This window comes from Corapipo altera, unplaced genomic scaffold (assembly GCF_003945725.1).
Source record: "Corapipo altera isolate COAL_440 unplaced genomic scaffold, ASM394572v1 23b, whole genome shotgun sequence".
Taxonomy (NCBI): Eukaryota; Metazoa; Chordata; class Aves; order Passeriformes; family Pipridae; genus Corapipo; species Corapipo altera.
The window spans coordinates 3,586,278-3,605,537 of record NW_020884885.1 but is presented as its reverse complement, the minus strand read 5'-3'; the positions used below and the strand labels follow the sequence as shown (position 1 = coordinate 3,605,537).

General features: G+C 40.3%; 1 protein-coding gene across 12 annotated transcripts in view; it reads right to left on the bottom strand.

The window, feature by feature from the left end:
- The window catches only part of RAD51B (RAD51 paralog B), a 427,893-nt gene that overhangs the window by 258,652 nt on the left and 149,981 nt on the right, over positions 1 to 19,260 (bottom strand). The gene's annotated exons all lie outside the window — the stretch shown is intronic.

The window sequence follows — 19,260 nt, the reverse complement described above, 5'->3', positions numbered from 1 at the left end:
AGGGCAGGGACTTAATCAACTTGAGTTTATGACCCACACTTACTGGGAATTCCTCGTTCACAGGAAAGAACTGCAATCCCCAATCCCCATCGCGAATGGGGTTCAACGGGTTACCCGTGCCTGCCGGTGGAGGGTAGGCACAAGCCGAGCCACTCAGTGTAGCACGCGTGCAATTGACGTGCTTGCAAGGGATAAACAGTTTCTTGTGCCCTTAAACATGTACTGTTTTCTAGTAACAGAAAGCATTAAGGCAATCACTGCAAACACCACAGAGACAAGAGCATAGGAAACCACAATTATCTCATAATGCTTTGGATCTTTAAGTAGCTGCGTTATCTACAATAACAGTAAATTACTTTTTCTTTTTTTTTAAGAAAAATGATCCTTCTACTTGCACTGAGAACAGATCCCGCTCCAAGCAAACTCTCTTTGAAATTAATGGCCCGTCTTCAGCTATATTTGACACAGGAATATGGGAGAAAGAAATCCTACATGCTACTCTGTGGATGCTACTGAAATAAATATCTTACCATTGCTAAAAGGAAGAGGAATTTCCCTGCTCTTCCCTCCACTGCTCCTCCCTCCCTCCATCTGATCATGGCTTCCTCTTGCTTTCTAACACTTTCAGCATTATGATACAACACACTCCTCATTTTCTTTTTCTACTTCAAGGTCTCACATAAGCTGTGTGAGATCAGAGAGTTCTAATTGGAGTGGTGGTGCTGTGGGATATTGTGTCCTCTTCAGGCAGCATGACACGAGCTGCCAACAACGTGATGGAGTGTGAGACCTTTACCAAGACTACAGCTCCACCTCCCTGCTCACATTAGCCCACCCATATCTGTGCTTGCAAACAGCATGATGGTGCCTCAGAGCTTTATGCACTGTATCAAGAGTACCAAATTGAAAAGTGGGTAAGTCAAATCTTCATCTACTCAACAGGAGTTCAAGACCTTTAGAACTCCATAGTGATGCTCCTCATGCTCTTCCGCTATTGACTACAAGCTGTGGACAAACTTCAGCTGGCCATGATCACCCTGCTCAGCTTAATCCCAGGGTGCACCTTTTGGGACTGGGCATTTATGACGACTGCAGTGAACACAAACATGGTAAGTAACAGGCTTGTTTGGTCATACACCTCGGCTAAGGTTCTTAAGATACACTTTGTAATACTGCCAACAGCAAACACACAAGAAACACATTACATCCCCCTGCTGTTTCCCGCCTGAGCTGCTGCATGCACCTGTAAGCACCCAAAAGCAGACAGCAAAGGGCCTGGTACACACAACTCCTTGCAGCCACTGATGGCTGTCCTGTTCATAAGGTTCCAAGGTAAGATGATTCAATTTAATAACAAAGAAGAAAAAAGTCATGTTTTCCTTTATTCTTGCCACCGTACTTATCTTTCATTTTATTGAGCTAGTCCGTCCTTGCGATAAGTTGAGCACCAAAACTGGTTCAAGGCAAAGGAAAGGAGTAGGCGTCCAAGAGTCAGTAGGGATAAGGAATAGGATGTGGGACCCTTCCTTCTTGAAACTATTCTCACTTTGTATTCACCATGTCAAAAAAGCCACAGCCTCAGTTATCCATGGTATCCACTACTAGAAAATGTGCTGAAACAGAATGCACTAACAAACTTGTACACACGAACTGGTGAGGTGTGAAGCTTTCATTGGCACACTTTTGCAATGATCACATTATTCACAGGTGTCAAGCTCTGTAAGCGATTCAGTCACGCCAGGCTTTGCCAAGATAATCTCTGTACTGTGTCATCATGTATTTTATTATTTATGCACCACATTTTAAAGAAACATTACGAAGCTTAACAAACATTTTTAATAGAAAAAAATACCTAAGCATACCATATTTCATATTGCTTTCTTTCAAAGGAAACTAAAGGCTTAAAAAAAAAATCAAAAGAAAAATTAACAACAAAAATATTTCAACTGCTTTTTTTCTAAATCTTTCAGATTTTTGCCCTCTTCTTTAACTGGGAACTCCACAGCATTGTTAGCTGTAGGACTGAAAATCTTCTTCCCCTTTATGTTTAACTCAAGTTATGCCTCTCAACTTAGATCTCAATTTTTGATGTATCCTTCAATAACTATTCAGTACTAATATCCTAGATGCCTTGCTGTGCTGTTTAAAAATCAGTTTAAAAATGCAGAGTCCTACCCAAGTAAATGTTCCACTCTGACCTGCTTTAAGGATGGGAATTAAGCATATTCTTAGCTCCATAACTTCACTGATAGTTAAACTTTTGCTTAAATACATGTTTAAATACTATCTTGAATAAGCACACTTCCTCTGAGACAAAGCCATATACATGCACAGAATGCTTCTTTTGGAATTAACTGCAAATTATTCTTCATTACTTCAAGCCTGCAGAACCAACACAGAGATTCAGTTCTCCCATAAGTACAAGCCAAGAGGCTGTTAGCTAAGCACTAAATTTGGTATCAAATTCCCTGTCACACTTCTGCAGCCTCACTTACTGCAAAATTCTTCTATCAGGTATAGTTACACCTATTATCAGATAGATAGATAGACAGATAGATAGACAGACAGACAGAGAGACATCCCTGTATCTTTGTGTACCTACCATAATACAGTTTGAACCTCACTCTGAGAGTATCCAGATTACTCTAAACTCTCACTAGATCAAACAAGCCGCGGGTCAGCAACAAAAGAAAACATGCTGGTCCTTTGCTCCAGTCAGATTTAGCAAACTCCTCTGAATATGTACATATATCATCAAAATTTCAACCACATGCCCTTACTGGAAAGTGCCATTTTTATTTTTCCATGAGTAAAACTTTGGTCACAAACACTTTGGCAGTGAAAAGTGCCTACATTTTCAGCAGTCCCCAGTCCTACAGGCATTCAAATTGAAGTCCTGAATGTTGTTATCATGTGATTCCCGTGGCACATCTAAAGAAAATAATATTTTTTCCCCCAAAGTCTCCTTCACTAACCTGAAAGATATGCTTACACTCTGTTCTGCTATCCTTTGAAATGGTTTGATGTGTTCAGAGAGTTGCAAATAAGTGTCTGAGGGAATGGTTAAACTTGTGTGTGATTTGGAGAGAAAACACAGGCAGACAAAGGAGACCTGGTGTGAAACAGCTGTGTGACTTTCTGATGAGTAATCACATCTGTGCATGGACAGCATCTGCTGAGTCTCACACATTGCTTCATACATGCGTGCACAAACTATAATGCTAGTTTTGATGTTAATGATGCTGTATCTTAAAAACCACCAAAAAGAAGGCTAGAGTATCCCCCTTTGGTCTGATAGATGCTACACTTGAAAGAAACCACCTCTCACTGCTAAACAGCAGTTGAAAACATGCTGGAGCAGACTTACTAGAGACTGCCTTGCACTGAACTAGCAATAGTACTTCCTCAACTTTTCATCATAGATCTGTCAGATACAGATCAGATTTAACCTGTTTAGTACAAGAGACCTGCCAAGTCCTCAGGCTAAGTAGGTGAGGAAAAGTTGCCTCTGTTGTGGTTCCTTTTGACAGATACTGGACATCATTACCAGCCAAGAACAGCTTCCTCTTAAGAGATTCAAAGCCAGTCACATGTTTATTATCTTCCAGCAGAACGCTCAACAGTGAGAATATTGCTACATGGTATTTTGATGTTATAATATTGAAATACATAATATTTTAAAATGCATTGTATTTTAAAAATACATACTATTTTAAGAGGAGCTCCTATTTCCATCGTGAACTAATGGAACAAAATGTTTTCATTACCACTAAGAGTCATAAAAAACAGTACATCTCTCCACACATACAACTGTGTCCTGATATGTGCAACAGGTAAGGAAGTTGTGCTATTGCTTTCCGTTTCTACTTCGTGATGAATGAAGTGTGTAGGGCCTCTCTAGTCAATGACTGTGCATGAATGTAAAACACTCTCCCCTGCTAAAAGACAGAAAAAAAGACAAAAAGGTCAGCTAAACAGCTCAGTAACACTGGAAACATGCCTCATGCAGTCTGCTATGGGGTTCAGTGAACCATTGCCTTTAACCTTTGAGCCTATTCATTTGCCATTGGTCAAGCTAGCTATTTAACAAGTGAAAATTTACAGTCCTCAGCCTTCCAATTATGACAGAATTACAAACACTTTATAAATTCACTCAGATTCAGATTTCAAAACACTTTCTGAGAAAAAGTCTACTACTTAAAATACTACACAAACGATGGACCACACAATTTCCCAATCTTTCCAAATCTTTACTTCAGCATAGCAAACTTAAGATTGTAAAATAACCCTGTCTAACCATTAGAAATGTTATGAGAAAAAGAAGAATCCTTCTTAGTCAGAAAACTCAGAGATAAACACAAAGAGACAGTGGGAACACATTTTCAAGGTCCTAATTTTAGATATGTTATAAAACCCCACAACCTACTCTTCTGATCACTTTGCCACTTTTTATAGGTACTGATACTTGGAAAAAAAAATGAAAAAAAGAAGTTCTCAAGGAAAACAGCATTCATGTTTTAGACAGGTCATTGCTTCTTCTGTGATTAATCCAGAAGTCAACAACGATGTTAATATAGTTGGAAGGGACCCACAAGGATCATCGAGTCCAACCCTTAGCCCTGCACAGGACCACCCCCAAGAGTCATACCATGTGACTGAGAGTGTTGTCCAAATGCTTCTTGCATTTTATCAGCCTTGGTGCTGTGACACCTCCCTGGGGAGCCTGTTCCAGTGCCAACCACTCTCTGCATGAAGAATCTCTTTCTAATATCCAACCTAAACCTCCCCTGACAGAACAGAACTTCAGGCCATTCCCTCAGGTCCTGTCACCAGAGAGAAGAGATCGGTACCTGCAATGAGGTCTCCCCTCTGTCTCCTCTTCTCCAGGCTGAACAGACCAAGTGACCTCAGCCACTGCCCATATGGCTTCCCCTCAAGGCCCTTCACCATCTTCGTTGCCCTCCTTTGGACACTCTCTAAGAGCTTAATGTCTTTCTTATATTGTGGTGCCCAAACCTGCACACAATATTCAAGGTGAGGCCGCCCCAGTGCAGAGCAGAGCAGGACAATCCCCTCCCTCAACCGGCTGGCAATGTTTTGCCTGATGCCCCCCAGGACAGGGTTGGTCCTCCTGGCTGCCAGGGCACTGCTGACTCATATTCAACACGCCATCAACCAGGACCCCCAGGTCCCTTTCTGTGGCACTGCTTTCCAGCATCTCATTTCCCAGTTTGTATGTACATCCAGAGTTGATCCATCCCAAGTGCACAGTCCGCCACCTTCCCTTGTTGAACTTCATATGGTTGGTGTTTTCCCGGTCCTTTAATCTGTTGAGGTCTCTATAGGGCCTCCCTGCCTTTGAGGAAGTCAGCAGCTCCTCCCAGTTTAGTGTCATCTGCAAACTTGCTTAGCATCTACTCCAGTTCTGTGTCCAAGTCATTTATGAAGATGTTGAAGAGCACAGGGCCTAAGATGGAGCCCTGTGGAACCCCACTAGTAACAGGTCACCAGTCTCATGTCACCCCATTCACTGTTACCCTCTGTGATTGACCATGAGCCAATTGCTCACCCACCACATGATGTCTTTATCCAGCTGTGGGCTGGACCGTTTGTCCAGAAGGATCCTGAGAGAGACTGTATTGAGAGCTTTACTGAAATCCAAAAAGATTACATCAGCTGGCTTCCCTTGGGCAACTAGGTGGGTTACCCTGTTATAGAAGGAAATTAGGTTGGATAAGCAAGATTACTCCCTCATGAAGCCATGCTGGCTGTGACCAATCACTGCGTTGTCTTTCAGGTGTTTTTCAATGCCTCGCAGAATAATCTTCTCCATAACTTTACCAGACACTGAAGTGAGACTGACAGGCCTTTAGTTTCCAGGATCCTCCTTCTTGCCCTTCTTAAAAACTGGGACAACATCCACCAGCTTCCAGTCAGCTGGGACCTCTCGGGATTCCCAAGACCGCTCAAAAATCATCGAGAGAGGTTTTGAGATGACATCAGCAGCTCTTTGAGGATTCCAGGATGAATCCCATCAGGCCCCATAGATTAGCAGGGATCCAGCTTGAACAGCAGATCCTGCACAATTTCAAGATCAACTGGGAGTTGATCATTCTTGCAGTCATGGTCCTCCAGTTCAGGGCACTGAGACCCCCCTTGGTCCATAATCCATGTTGAAGACAGAGGCAAACCTCTGCCTCGTCTCTGTCCCTGTTTGTGAGGTGACCATCCTCACCCTGTAATGGGCTAATGATATTTCTATACTGCCTATTGCCACTAACATATTTGAAGAAACTCTTTTTATTGTCCCCCACATTTCTGGCCGGCTTCAACTCCAGCTGAGCTTTGGCCACATGAATTTTCTCCCTACAGTAGCAAGTAGAACCTCTGTATTCTTCCCATATCACTTGGCCTTGTTTCTGCTGGGCATACACCTTCCTTTTTTGCCTTATTTCTAAGAGAAGATCCCTGCTTAGCCAAGCTGGCCTTCTGCCTCACCTGCTTGACTTCCATTTGGGAACTGCCTGCTCCTGTGCACTTAGGAGGTGATGTTTGAAAAGTGACCAGCACTGATGGACCTCAGAATGTGCAAAAATATTTTCCCAGGGGATCTTACTTACTAATTCCCTGAGTAGCCTGAAGCCTGCTCTCCTCATGACCAGAGTTGAGGATTTGCTGGCACTTTTCCTCCTGCCAACAGAGATTTTAAACTCAATCCCTCCATGGTCACTGTGGCCAAGACGGCCACCAATGTCCACTTTGCTCACAAGATCCACTCTGTTGACAAGCAGCAGATCAAGGAGGGCATCTTTCTGAGTTGGTTCCCTTAACACCTGTTCCATAAAGCTGTCATCCAGGTTTTTTAGGAACCTTCTGGTCCAGGTTGTACCAGCTGTGTGATGCTCCCAGTTAATTTCTGGCAAGCTGAAGTGCCCCATAAGGACAAGGGCACTTGACTTGGGAGTGTTCCTTAGTTCCTCAAAGAATAATTTGTTGGAGCCACCCCTCTACCTCTTCCTTTGTATGTTGTTGTAAAAAGAGAGTCACCTTCCACTGATGTGATTTCAGCGGATGCCAGTTTTCTGGAAGCACATTAGAAAAGTAAAAATACTGATTTAATGTGCCTAAACTTCTAACACTCCTATTTATTGGGAATAGCTAAGTTCCTTCATATGGAGAAAGTTCCTGCAGGTCCTGGGAGATTGCTGGCCTAAGAACTTTACACAGAAGAATAAGCAAACTGTTTTTTGTTTGGTTATTTATACAGTACAATTTTTCAAGTTCTCATCCTGCCCTTCCTAGACCACACTGAAGCTACTAAATCTGACTTTGTCATCCTTGTAAATCCAGTTGAGTAAATAAGCCATTTTTTGTAAACTTGTGGTCTTAGTCTCCTTGTTAGTTTATTGCAAAATTAAAGGGAGCTCAGCACAGAACTATCAATCAGTAACCAGCAAAGGTAAAAAGTCTTCTGGAATTTACCAAGAGGCAAAAACCCACACTGTTTCATGAAATGGCTCTTTGTTAAAAGAATGGAGCAGAATTCCCCATTTCGCATGCAACACTATTTAGGAAAATTCTTATTAAAGGCTTCCTGTTGAGCTGGGAGAGCAAGCACAAGGACACCTGCAATAATCCCAAATTACTCCACCCTTATTGGTCCATGTATTTTGTGGTTTTCACTGTACTCAAGCAACGTCACTAGAGAGCACCAAGTAAAAGTGACAGTGTGGCTGGGATGCTGACTCTACACGCTGAGGAGAAGGAAAGCAAGTTTTATTGATCCCTAGACAATCTTAGTTCTGATTCTTGGGAAGGCATCTCTTCCTTTCCCTGAAGCACAGAGCTTTTAATGAGGCATTCAGGTAACGGGTTGAAACAATAGTGACTACTGTGGAGGCATCAGCTAAAGGATAGTATACCAAGCAGTACCACAAAGCCAGATGGGCTGTTTCCAGCAATTCTGGAAACAGAAAAAGGGAACAGTGAGAAAACTGGGGTAAAACAGCATACTTCAAACAGATGAGAGAACCACAGCCTCTCCTTGAAAACCTGTTACAGCTCCTTGAGACTGGCAACAGTCTGCTCAAGGAAGAACAGTAAACTACCACCATCTGTTATAATAATAGGGTATTTGTGATCTTCATCTAAGCTACCCACTGAACTGGCTTTTTCTTCAACTTCTGTTTCTTCAGGGAGATTTTCTTCAGCATCAGTAGCCACAAAAGCTGTCAAAAGTTTTCCAAGACCTCAACAGAACTCGTACCTAATATGCACAAGAAAACTTGCTTAAAACTGAGCATTTTTGGTGAAATCAGGGAGTTAGAAACAGAAAAAGGAAAAGTCTGAATGCAATAGCAAGAGCTCCTAAACAAAATAAGAGTTTTAAAGAGAGAATTTCAAAGTGCCCACAGCTACTGCAGTGCTTGAAGACAGCTACTACAGCACTGTGAGGGGCTCACCTTGCAGGAGAGCAGCTTTTACTGTGAAAACCCTCTGCACAATTGAGACAATTCTGTTTGGGCTCCAGGACCAAATCAAACAATTTATATCACAACTGTTATAATGATAGGAGATTAAATATATCTTCATTCTTAGAAAATGTGAACTATTTTGGTTGTAGCTAACGAAGAAAGCATGAAGTGTCTTCACTGCAGGCATAAGAAATAGGCAAGTGCCCACATTTAACAACTGTTGCTAATCTAAATCAATTGAAAGACAAAGTACCCATTACAGCTGCCTTGCTTATAATATGACAGAGGCATAGGCTGGTAATGGTGATACACAGGTTAGAGGGAAGTAGATGGCTATTTTCAGATACAACATAGCAGCTAGCCTGATTGAGAGCTGTTACAATTCACACTTCAACCCCTGTTACCAGAATTTGGCACAATTTCCTAAATAAAGATATATACACATAAGCCACTGGAAATCTATTGAGAAACACTTCCTAATCCTACATGCAATGTAGCAACAAGTGCTGGCCTTGCCTCAGAGGAATTTCAGCTGCATCTATTTTCAGCTGTACTTATTTTCATCACATCCAGGAAACAAAAGGCAATAAACAGTCCAATAGCACAGAAATAAGAAAGCACAATTCTCTGGAAGGCTCACAAGCACCTTTTAAAAGATTAGGGATCTGTTGTTCAGCACACATTGCTGGCTAGCTGCAACCTTATTAGAGCTCCTGTTTTGCCATATCTCTACCCAAGCTTCTCCTCTTTCCTCCATCAGTGAAGCAATTCATAGCAGCAGAGCTCATTTTATAGTTATCAGATTTCGTGGAGTATAAATAAGATTCGGAAGAAATTAAGGTATCTTTCAGAGACTATCAACTGTATTTATATTGAATTTATTCTGCTTTGCACAGGAAAAGTACAAAGTATGCAGTTCTATTCCATAAGTCTTCTGGAGAAGTGTCTATTCACATCCCTGCCAACTGCTTAAAAAGCATCACAATGAATTAAAACTTCCACCAGAAGAAAAAAAGAAACAAAGCAAAACAAAAGCATGCTGTTTTCAGGCAGCTACATGTCTTCAAGTTGAAACAGCTACCACCCCGTGACAGCCTGAGGTCTTCAGCCCTTATTACTCTCTGAACAAGGAATGCAGCCAACACAAATGTAACCTTCAAAATCCACGCCGCTGAGCACCCTTGTGCTGTGCTGCTCGGTGTGAAAGCTTTGTGTGCCTGGAAGGCCTTCACATCCAGCAGCCTGTACAGACCTGTTTACAGAGACATGTGTAAGGCACCCCCCACACAGAGGGATTGCTGCCCGCCTTCATATCCTGCCAGTTGCCCAAAGCTCCGTGTTAGTTTCCAGCAGAACCTTCCCCCTCCTCCACCCTCCCCTCCAGCCTCTGCTTAATGATGGCTTTCTGAAATGAGCTTATGCCTGTGCCTAGCTAGCAATGTACCACAGGAGACTGGTCTGATACTGGCTGAGGCAACACAAAGTACCTGACAGGAAATCACTGTAATTCACAGGCAACTTTTACAGCCAAAACCTGCTGCACCCTCAAAGCAGCAAACATTACCGCTTAAAAGGGAGTTTTCTGGTGAATGTCAAATTGTCTTGTAATAGAATAAATAAAATAAAATTATTAATTCACAGTTCACTCTTGGATTGCATGCTGTTCTCTGCAACAGGGTTTTGGTTGGCTTAATTTGTTTGGGTTTGAAGAAACTGGGTTGGCTGGAACATTAGCAAAGTAGTACACAACTTCAGTTCTGCTCCGGCATGTTCCAGGCTGAGAGACGAGTATGTCTCCTACCGTTCCATAAGACTTCAAGGAAGTCAGAATTTATGCTAACTTTTTTCTCAATTAAAAACCTAGTTCAATTTATTGGCAATAGTTAGCTTTCATTAGATCAGAAAACAGAATGAAGGCTCTTTCACTCGCTGGGTTCAGACCTTCTGCCATGCATCTACCCTGTTTCATCCAGCATTTCAAATTTACCTAGACCTACACAAATTCTGTGGCATTAAATCTCACTGCCTTCTGAGGGAATAAATGTATTGTTACCCCTATTGTAGAGACAGATGCTCAGACACTAAGCAAATTGACTAAAGGTACCACAAACATTTACTACCGTTCCTAAATCCTGATTGCAAGAACAGAGTGGGAAGGGCTCATACTCACCTAACCACTCTAGGATACCTCAGGACCATCTAATATCTATTCAGCAAATTATATATTCATAATTCTTTATATATTTTGGGTTTATTATATTGTAGTTTTTCTACACTTGTCTATATTTAGTTTTTTCCTAACAAGTGTGAGATCCTGGATCCAAATCTCACTGAACTATTGATATGGGTTGGAACCAACTCACTGTGAATGTGTGTGTGCATGTGGGGAAGGGCTGGGCCCAGACCTGCAGCTCCATGGTAAGGCCTGCACATCAGGCTTGTGCTGAGGGCTCATGACAGAGCCAGAAGGCAAGGCCTGGAGCCCACGCAGAGCACACGGCAGAGCTGAAAGCCCTGCAGCCGGGCTGTCAGTCAAGGCAGACCTGCCTGGCAGCCCGTCCACACGACACCCCTGCAGCCTGTGACTGCTACAGCACAACTCACTCTGGCCTGGAAGGTACTGACCGGATATCCCGCCTGCGAGGGAAAACTGAATTCTATAAATACACGAGACTCCATGTGATCTCTCTCCTCTCTCCACTCCCTCTCCAACCAGCACCATGTGAATCATTGAATCTTGTCGGTAATTATTCTCCTCTCCTTTCTCTCTCTCCTTCTCTCTTTCTTCTCTCTTTCTTTATCCCTTTTAATCTGTTTTCTTCTTTTACTCTTTTCCTTCTCTTGTGGGTAACTTAAAACCAATGAACTGTGTTTTACTAAAGCTGGTATATGGATTGCTTTAGTGGGTGTTTCCTATGGAATGGGTCTTTGTGCTGAATGTTTTAGTGCAATGCTATTTCTTGGTTGTATTTTACTCCTGTAAAAATCTTTTGCCAAAATATCTTATTTTTTTTGCTAAATTAAAAAGAATTTCTCTTAGAGAAGAGTGTGTGACTCTTTCTCCAGACTCTAATTAGAGGTTATAACAAACCAAAAGGCTTTTTAAAAGTCTTAAATAAAAATGCAACCGCTCTGGGCAGTTTATAGCTTAATCCAGAGCACAACAAGTCAATAGGAACAACTCAATATGAATATAAAGTAATTGGAGAAGTATCTATTATTCACTACTAAACTAATGAAATACTCCTAATGAAGGCCTAGGTTTCACGGCCCATTTCAAGTTGATAGTAAGAGTACCAGCATTTTTATTTGATTTTGATGTTCTGACAAGCCCATCAGAAAGACCATTTATAGTAATATACGCATGCAGGTCTAGAGAAATATGGCATATAAGGCACAACTTTATGTCATTAATTCCACTAATTCCTCAGATTCCTTCCAATTAATTCCTTCAAGCCTTCAAACCAGTGGGTCACAGGAGACTCCCTGAGTCTCGGATACAAACTGAAACAGCTCAATGTGCTACTGTAATCTACAGCTTTGCTCCACAGTTTTTAAAACACCTTCCCTAGCTCTACCTTATCCCACATCATGACCCTATGCCAACATTTTTAAAGTGAGGACAGTGTTAGTTTAGACTGCTCCTTGGTGCCTTGTGGAAGCAGAAGAAAGCAGTTTTAGGATATGCTAGAATATTTGTTCCTTTTGTCTATTCATTTAATCTTTACAAGGAGGTAACTAACTGCTAACACCATCGTATGGCTTATGTTGTTTTATACACAACATACTTTATCAGCACTACAGAAGTGGAGCAAATCTTTTTAGCCTATGGTTATGTTAGGGAACACAGAATGCTTTACGCCATGCCTGTTAAAGAATTTTCTTGATGTGTTATGGTAGCTCAGACACAGATGGGATTTTTAGACTTACCTATAATGGCTATGCTTAGATAATCATGTAGCTTTATTTCAGTGTCTGTAATAGTCAGTAGGTCCTACCTACAAGGTAACAGGGAATTTGGATATATAACTCCATCCCCCTATTTGCCCAAACCTATTTGACAGGTCTGTGGAATGTTAGGGTAATAACTGATAATGCACAGAAGCCTGACAACCAATATACCAATAATTTTTACAAAACAAACTTGGCACTGACAGCATTATCTAGTGCGATTATGGCTGATTTAGTGGATGCTGTACTGGTGATTTCAAAGTATTCTTATTAACAAAATTCAGTTATGATCCTCTATAGCTGCTGTGGCTGTAAAAAAGGAGAAGTCATCCAGAAAACAAAACACCCAGATGCTGAAACAAACAGCCTCTCAAGTTGCCATCAATTTCCCTTCCTTGTGACCCAGGGCTCAGAAAGGTATGAAAGAACAATGAGATTGAACAGTTGTGAATTATAGGTATGACAAGCTGCAGATATATACTAACATTTCATTCTAGACATTTTCATACACTGAATTGCATTTGCGCCTTTTTAGCCTAACCTGCAATTTAGCCAGTAATCTTTCTCTACCAGAAATATTTATAATATTTCATAACCATTGATAGTTTCAGCTTTCCTTAAAATGCAACAAACAGACAAAATAAACCAGGTACAGTTGAGTAATCCAGTCTGAACGCTGGGTAGTGTTTTTTTGCTGTACTGTTTGTTTGACTGCTTTCACAGTCAACATCTTTTAGTCTGATTGGACCGAAAGTTGACATTTTACCACTTAACCTTTGAGCTTTGTAATATATCAACATACCTCTAATGCAGTGCAATATTTTTATGCAAAGGAAGATTGCTTGGGTATATTTTGTCAGTCTCCTAAACCTGCAAATTTAGTCGATTAAGAGCTTCAACCTTTAACATTCTTCCACTTATAATTTTCAACACATTTTTCTAAACTAAGTTATTCTCAAGCAAATTTTCCTAATAAATAAATAAATAAATAAATGCAACCTATACAAAAGGCACAATGGTGGACTGTGTTACAAAATTTTATTAGCACTCTTTGAAGACTGCTATAGCATTTTAGGAAGCCTTGTTACACAGTAGTAAGATTATCCTAAGTGCTTCTTCCTCAAAAGCACATTAAAATAAAAAGTCTGTGACTCATAGATAAATAGTCCATGAGACAGAAAAAAACCATGCCCAAACATGTGTGTATATGATTGCTGCCAAACATATCAGATCTGTTATCACCCAGAGGAGAGGGGAAAAAAATCATCCAAGTTTCTTCTATTCAATATTTGGGGGAGAAAAAAAAAAAATTGTGGTTTAAGACGTCCTGGAATTTCAGTGGCATTGTCTCAGCCTCCATATCCTATTTTTTCCTAAATCCTTTCACTAGGAAATATAGTTAGTCTGTATTTCCCCAATAAAACTGACATTTATGTCACATTTTAAAATGACAAATTTCTATTTACCAACCCAACTTGCTTAAATTGGAGTGTATTTTCCTTGGAAGTATGAATCATTAGAAACCTCTTTGAAATTTAGGACTCAGGATGGAAAATGAGTTCAGAAAAATGCAAGGAATCATTTTTGTGCTGAGACCACAGCATGACGCCTCCCCCTCCTTTGGCTTTGCCAAAGAAAAATAATATTTGAGATTGTCCAAACAAAATCATGGGCCCATGAAACTATACTCAAGTTAATTTCTCATCTCTTGGGATAAAAATCCTGTCCTCGATATCACTGCTTAAATGCGTGCATAAGGCGGCACTGTAGAAATATGTACTCTCATCTCTGTGTCAAGTAGGATCAATCCTGAAAAGTTGTTTTGGCAAACCTTTTCCCAATACTTACTGGGATACACAAATCAAACTGTGAGACTGTTAACAGTGAAATTTTGTCAAAAGCAAACAAATTCAAACACAAAGGTGTTCCTCTTATTTTTAAAATTTTATTATCAATTTGTTTGGGAAGTTGGTGATCACTGAGAATAGCTCCACTGGTTTCACTAGAAATGACACTGGGTCTACCAGCATTATTGTTCTTGATTGTTGGTACCTCCGTTTTATGTAAATATTTGTAAATGTTTAACAAAACAAAACATAATATATTTATTCAGCTATTTGGGTACACTATTTATGTTTACAGCTGTTATGAGGACTACAGAAATTTTGAGACTTGATGTCAGGTGAATAAAAACAGGCTGTGGCACCTTCAGTGATCTTAAACTCTAGGAAAACCTTGGGAATGGTACAGGATTTCAGATATTTCACAAGAAATATTAGAAAGCATCTGCTCTTTAGGAATTAAACTTAACTAAACAATTTTTACACCTCAAATTAACAAAGTTGGGTCAGATCTGAAATTTGCTGTGCATCCTACAAATGATACAGGTGGCAGCGAAAAACAGCTAGTGTCTTCTGGACAACCAACTGAAACTTTGCAGCAGCTCTAGATTAATTTTTCACTACAGCTAGCAATTTTCAAATATAATTTCCTAGACTTGCTATTAAAATTCATAGGATCATGCATTTTCCTTAGACCCCATTTGTAATTGCTTCATTCAAAGTCTTTCTCAAGAAACCACAACAGTCGCCATTGTGGAGTTCAGTAAAAACTTGCAAAGATAGTAATGTTACAAAATGAATTTCATTAATTTAATTTAGAGAAAAATTTAAGAGGTGCAAATTATATTTTAGTCAACAGAAGAGTTATCTGTTGTGCCAGTAGGTGTTCTGCAGCCTCATGACTGGAATAGCTCTTCCAGTGAGGAGTGAGATACTTGGGCAAACAGATGGGAAACCTGGCCTAGATTAGAAATGAATTTCTGGATAGGACTGAAGTGTATAAGCAAACATTGTGTGAAATCAGGAGCAAAAAAACCAGCAAGCTGTTTCAGGTCAGGCTGGAAGTGCATCTTCAGATGCACTAGGCGTGGGGCAGAAGGGTAGGAGCTATTGGATGCTACGTGCCAGGATTGGCATGCTGAAGGTGGAACAGTGACCCAGTAGACTTTCTCACGGAAGGATAGGATGTATTTCTGGAGTTCCTAAAAAAAGGTATGTATAATTCAAGATCCCTAGACTTCAAAGCAAGGTGCAATAGCAGAGCAGAGTGTGTGGCAGATTAAAGATAAATGCTCAATTATATCTCGATCTCAGTGAAAATTCTTCCATATTTAGGTGGATGCTAGTTTGAAAAATACCTTGTAAAGTGTGGAGATGTAGAGCTTCTAAAGGCAGAAGGGCAGTTACAGCATATACCCTTTTAGTTATGCTGTCTGCTTCATGCAATCATCAAAACATGTATCAACTAGAAAAGCATTTTCAGTAGTAGAGCTATCAATTCAATAAAATTATTTTGCCATTGGCTACTCCTTGGGTCTAATTAGGATAACTGACTATGGCTTGTTTTACAGTACATTGTTCCTCAGAAATGTTACTTTTCTTTTTCTTTTTAAAATAACCCCTATCTGCTGTTACCAAGCTTTAAAATTCCATGCGTGCAAGGAACATCACGTAATGGATGGATTATATTCCAGCTGCCTCTTAGACTTATCTTGTCCTCCAGAATATTAGATAACAACGTTAGTGTAGAAACTAGCCTGACAAGGTTTGTTCTTATTTTAAATTTTATTAATATTACTCAGTTTTTATTTTAGACTGCATAAGATTTAATGCAAGTCTGGTTTTATTGACTCTAAGGGAGTTACACCAAACTAAAACATGATAATGGACTTATCTCTTTCCACCTTCATCCTTTTGTCCATAAATACCTTTCCAGAGAAACAACCAGTTCAGACTTTTTTTTTTCTTATTAAATCTTCACCTAAATTAATTCTCAAGAGAGAACACGGAGGAGTAGAAGTCCAGTCGCATGTTTTCTAATCCTGGTTCTGAGGCTAAGTAGCTACAACTTCTTACTGATACAATAAATTCTTTGTGCCCTGTTTTCAAAGCAGGCATAATGCCTACCTCACAAGAGTATTATGGCATTTGGTATTTTGCTCTCCTAATGCTTTGAAATCATTGCATGAAGTGTTATTAAAACCATCCTGTGTTCTTAGAGTCTTCCAGTGGTATAGCTGGGCAATGTCTAGATACAATTTGGCAGTAGTAATTGACCACTGTACATTCAAGGTATGGGCTTGCACATCTTGCAACAAAACTCTTAAAACTTCCCTCCAGGAAACCCACGGGCCTTTTTCTTTTGTTTTGGTTTTTTTGGGGGGAGGTGTCAGTGTGTTTTTTTAAATCTTCCCCCTTTGCTTGAGTTGGGACTGAAAGCATCACTGGGTTGCACTGCAAGTTTGGGAGTGGTAAATCTGAAAAAACTACTTGTAGCTCAACTGTTGGTATATTGTACAACATTCTGTAAAGTATTAATTAGCACTGTATTCAAAATAGATAGAAAATAGCAAATACATGCCAACTTACTATTTAAATGTTAGCTGGGAACTCTGTTCTTGGAAACAACTTTTGGTCTCTCTTGAGCTTACTGGGGGTGTTTTAAAGAGCTATTTTATAGAGAAGGGAGTCCTGAACAGTTCCAGAGGAGCAAAGACACAAAATAACAGCAATGCAGTATAGCTTCAAATTAGGCATGTACTAAGTTATTTTCTGAACTGGATAACTCAGATCATTCCTGTGGGACTAAAAGGCAAATAACAGCTATTCTTAAGGGTGCAAATAGATCAACAAGTGCAGACTTTGCACTACTTGTAAAATACAAGGTTTAATAAGGAGCTGGATATATTGGTATAAGCAGCATGAAAAAATATTCTGTTCCTCTCTGCAAAAGCACAGGGTAAGACACACACACAAAAAGAACAGGTCAGTGCTGAAATAACAAACTCCATCTCAGATGTAAAAGCTGACCTTTTTAACAGGCTGAAGAAAATATCAGTGATTCCCTAGATTTGAGTCCGAACTCCGTCACAACAGCCAAGAAAGAATTGTTGCTGAGGAAACTGCAGCCTGCAATAGCTTCACCCAGAGTTGAGTCTACACTGGAGTTTCAGAGAGAAAGGAGAAAAGGCACAAATAATTACAGAGGAGGCATGATTTACAGAAAATGAATACAACACTTCCTGCAGGAATGCACACTGCCTGGAATACCGACAGCAAATATAAATGGGAGGAACAGAACTGGCACATGTAGAACATGGCGGGGCAGAGGGCCCTGGAAACTGCTGCTTTGGAGGCAAAGTGCGTGCTTCAAGTTTCACTACACTTCAAGGAATGAGGCCGTAAATAGAAGAGCCATTTTCACTGAGCAAGAAGCCATAAATGACTCTTGGCACTACAGACTGAGAGCTGCATCTGCAAAGACCATCAATAGAAGGACTTACCCTCATTCTGTCATAGTTTCTATCCTGATTACAAACACCAAGGGCCAGCCTCAAGAACAAATGCAGACCCACTTCAACCCAACACATCTAAATGCCTCTCAATTTGAGAAAAGGCTGGATATGACCTTTATGTTTCAGTCCTGTCTACTCAGCAATGCCTAAATCACAGAATCACAGAATATACCGAGTTGGAAGGGACCGGCAAGGATCACTGAATGCAGCTCCTGGCCCTGGGTCACAGTAGCCCAAGGTCCACAGATAGTACTAAACTACCAGCTTTTGTGAGATATATTTCTGAAGTTCTGTGGGGTTAGCATTGGATATAGGTGATAAAAAGATAATCTAGACACAGATAATTGCCAACTCCACCTTGCCAGTGCACAGCATTATTTTTTGGGCCCCAGAAAACTAGAAAGATGTTTTAGGCAAATAAGCAAGGTCATTTTCCCCTGAAAAATTCTTCTTTTTCCTTATAACTTGTAGCACTTTGAGGATATAAAGGATTAAAAATGCATTATATAAGACTATATTCTTATTTGCATTCTGCTTTGTGTCATAAGTAGATTCTCTCCAATCTTGGAGATTAAAGCTTTTTCTTAAACTACCATAACATTGAAATAACTACAGTAACAAGAGTGCATGAAACCCCTCAGATTACCACTATTGTGAGATGCAAAGGGAAATCTTGAGAACTTGTAATGCAAAGGAGGAAAAAGTTAACTAATGATGATGTTTGCACTACAAATCCAGTTTACCAAAAAGTTTGGCCATGACACAATTTAATTTTTAAAGCCTATGACCATACTTTTATGACATACACATGTACAAGCAGTATGTACAGGCTCAGTACTCTTTGGCCCAGATCTCATCATGTCAGAAGGCTTGTCTGGGCATGATCACTCTGTTCCCTTCCCAACTCCTCTGCCCCAGGTCAAGCCAGAACACTCAGAAACTCCTGCCCTGCAGTGCAACAGCGTTAGGATGGAGAAGGGCAATGCCTCTCAGCTCCATGTTAGTATAACTATTCCTTCCATCTTCCCCCTCAAACCAGGGACACAGCATTCAAACATGGGCAGAAGAACACAGCAGAGTTATGTCTGTCCACTACTGGAAGTGTTTTGCTAAACCTGCCACGCTGCCTTCCTGGACAGCTGTTTTCTTTGCCTGCATCTGAAACTGGCTGTGCAAAAAAATGGAGAAAATATGAATTGAGATAAAAACTACCTTCAGACTAAATAAGTACTCAACACTATTAAACCATAAAATGCTTGAGTAATGCAGGATGGTAATAATTAAATGTAATATATATATTCATACAAGCAGTTATTCAGATCATATACATATGAGGCACACAACAACCAAACATATATATGACAGCACTTCTCAAAACAAACAAAAAAACAAACACAATGAAAAAGTGCCCTTGAATGACATTTTTCAAAAGAGGCTCTCAAGCATTACAGTCAGATCCTGAATCTCCAAAAACATAAG